The following is a 3,103-nucleotide window of genomic DNA, read 5'->3' as shown; positions in this document are numbered from 1 at the left end:
AAATAGCTAATGTTCCATCTTGTACTCTTTTCATTGTTTTGATCGTCTCATGACAAAGTGCTTGCACTGTGGACGGCCTTGAAGTAGGAGGCAGAGAAGAGGAGTCCTCCCTGCTTCCCTTCTCGGGCCGACTTGAGATAACGGACACAATGGGCATCTGTGCGGCCGTGAGGGCGGGGGGGGGGGGGGGGGGGGATATTGAAGAGGAGAGTGCATTCCGGGATGTGGTCAGATCAACTTGGGCTATGCATTTGTATGTGTTGTTCGAGGCTGGTCTCTATTCTCAAATATTTGAAAATAAATTACAAAATGCCTATCCTGTGCTTGGTGGTACATTTGAGTTCAGTTTATATGTCATCTAAGGAACTTGGGACTGACCAGCGTTTTACATCCCACTTGGAGGAACATCTGGTCAAACGCAACAATGTATAAAGATGTGTATTTACAACATTAATAATACATACATACTATGCAAATATAAAAAGCTTGTTGTGAAAAATGAGTTGGAATTTCACAAGAAAAACTTAGAATTTGGGCAGTGTTATAATAAAAGTCGTAATTTTACTCAACGCAAGTCAAAATTTTACAAGAAAAACTGAACATTTGTTCAATATTATGATGAAAGTTGGAATTCTATTTAATAACAGTCGCAATTTTGCAAGAAAAGCTTAAAATTTGGGCAATTTTATGAAAAGAGTCGTAATTTTACTCGAAAAAGTCACAATTTTATAAGAAAACTTTCAAATTTGGCCAATATTATAATAATGATAATCAGAATTTTACTCAGCAAAATTATGACAAAGGTCATAATTTTACTCAAAAAATGTCACTATTTTTCAAAAACAAAAACAAAAAATGGTGATATTGTGATAAAAGTCAGAATTTTATATGACAAATGTCACCATTTTGCATTAAAAAGTTATAATTTTACATAAAAAAGTAATAATCTTATGATAAAATATTGCAATATTACAGAAACAGAAAGCATATGAGAAATGGTTCCCAATTTTATAAGAAAAAAGTCGACACATTGTGAGAAAATGACTGCTTTTAGTTAATTTTTTTTTGAATTTTTTGTTTGTAATTGGTTTTTAAATCTTCATTATATACTTCAAGTTATTACAGTATGTCTCTATATACATATTTATTTGATACAAAAAAAAAAAAAAAATTGGCCAAAGGGGTCGCATTTCAATTTCTTACATACATTATTTCGTATCTCAAGTTATCATTACGTATATGTATTGTTGCATTTGAACAACTGTATTGTTGATAATAAAGGTAAAGTATTGGTATTGTTCATTATCAAAAACGCTATTTCTATTGGTATTTGTATTGCTCCATTATTAGTGTAATAATGCTCATTGTCATTTATGTATTATTTTTTATTTTCGCTAACTGCTTATTTGCTATTACTTTTACCATCATATTTGTACATGTCGTATTTGCTGATGTTGCTCTGTTGTTGTTGTTGTTGTGTTTGCTGTTGTTGTTTTTGTCTCTCTGTCTAATCCCCCTTTTGTCCCCACAATTCCCCCCTCTGTCTTCCTTTTTTTCTCTTTCTATCCCCTCCTGCTCCGGCCCGGCTGCACCAAATGATAATATAAATACATTTAATAAAGTCAAATACAGGCTTACGGCCATACTATCCTGAGCATGCCAGATCTCGGAAGCTAAGCCGGGTCGGGCCTGGTTAGTACTTGGATGGTAGACTGCCTGGGAATACCAGGTGCTGTAAGCTTGCCCTGCGATGAGGTGGCGACTTGTCCAGGGTGTACCCCGCCTTCCGCCCGATTGTAGCTGAGATAGGCTCCAGCACCCCCCGCGACCCCGAAGGGAATAAGCGCTAGAAAATGGATGGATGGAAAATCAAATACAAATAAGGCAACAAGAGAAGTATCCTACACTTCTCTTTTGTAAAGTACATCTGAACAGCCGATATGGACATCTACATCAACTATATGATTTGCCTGAGAAGCTGGACAGGACAAAAAAAAAAAAAAAAAAAAAATGTCTTACATACACTTGTTATTTCATATGTTGACCAGAGGGGGAGCACTTTTAAAACCGACACACAGTCAATTTAAAAAATCCCTGCTTTTTGGCACCACCCTTATTTTGATAGATTTCACCACCAGGGGTGCGAATGACACATTCTCTATTAGATGCAATAGGGCCATGATTTTGGTCCTAACTTGTTCACCGTGGAAAGTACTTTTCCTTGTTGGTGTCTCAAGAAGGGTAGAAATACAAGAACACACACACACACACACACACACACACACAGAAAAAACAAAAACACAAGCAAATCAACAGCAGTTGTGATAACAGAAGAGCATGCAAAATAAATGCATCCAGCCCGATAATCTATCATCTCAACTTGCACTTGCAGCCAAGGAGAGGAAGAGGGGTGAAACTTTATTTTCTTTGCCCTTCTCTTGAGAGTCAACCCTCGGAGCAAATGGAGCGCAGAGGAAGTGCTCAGCTCCTTGCACAGCAGGGTGAGTTTGTATTGCAGACAAAGTTTATAAATCTGAGCTTGCCATATAGGGGGAATTTAAAAATGAGAACATAAACCACGACTTTAAAGTGCAGAGCCCGCCTGCAGGTGTGGCACAGACCTTCAGCATGCTCCCTGCAAATGAGGGTCTTATCAATGCGGGCCCCCAAGGGCAGCGCACCTTGATATTGTCATCCTGCCAGTGATGTAAACACTGTCACTTTCATATCATCTGTATCTGTCAAGCTGTTATGGATAAAAAGATAATGACAATCCATCATCTTTTTTTGTTTTTTTTACAAACCCCAAAACCAGTGAAGTTGTGTAAATGGTAAATAAAAAGACAATACAATGATTTGCAAATCCTTTTCAACTTATATTAAATTCTTATATTCAATTCAGGTTAGCAGCGCAGAAATGTCCCCAACCGATGCACAGGCGAACGGTCCACCCCGGGTCCCGACTCTGGACAGTACAATGCAATACAATACAATACAATACAAAAAACATTTACAGAATCGTTCTGTGTAATTGACTAATTTCACAACGTATATATCTGTGGATTATAGTCCTTTGCAGCTAACATATGGATGTATTTTTATT

At 37.3% G+C, this 3,103-nt stretch overlaps 1 pseudogene; it reads left to right on the top strand.

Annotated features, from left to right (window-relative positions):
- Window positions 1-1,632: 1,632 nt before the first annotated feature.
- On the top strand, window positions 1,633-1,741 carry LOC133640070 (5S ribosomal RNA; annotated as a pseudogene).
- Window positions 1,742-3,103: the final 1,362 nt, after the last annotated feature.

Source organism: Entelurus aequoreus, linkage group LG22 (genome assembly GCF_033978785.1).
Source record: "Entelurus aequoreus isolate RoL-2023_Sb linkage group LG22, RoL_Eaeq_v1.1, whole genome shotgun sequence".
NCBI classification, from domain to species: Eukaryota; Metazoa; Chordata; class Actinopteri; order Syngnathiformes; family Syngnathidae; genus Entelurus; species Entelurus aequoreus.
This window is presented reverse-complemented; position numbering and strand designations above follow the sequence as displayed.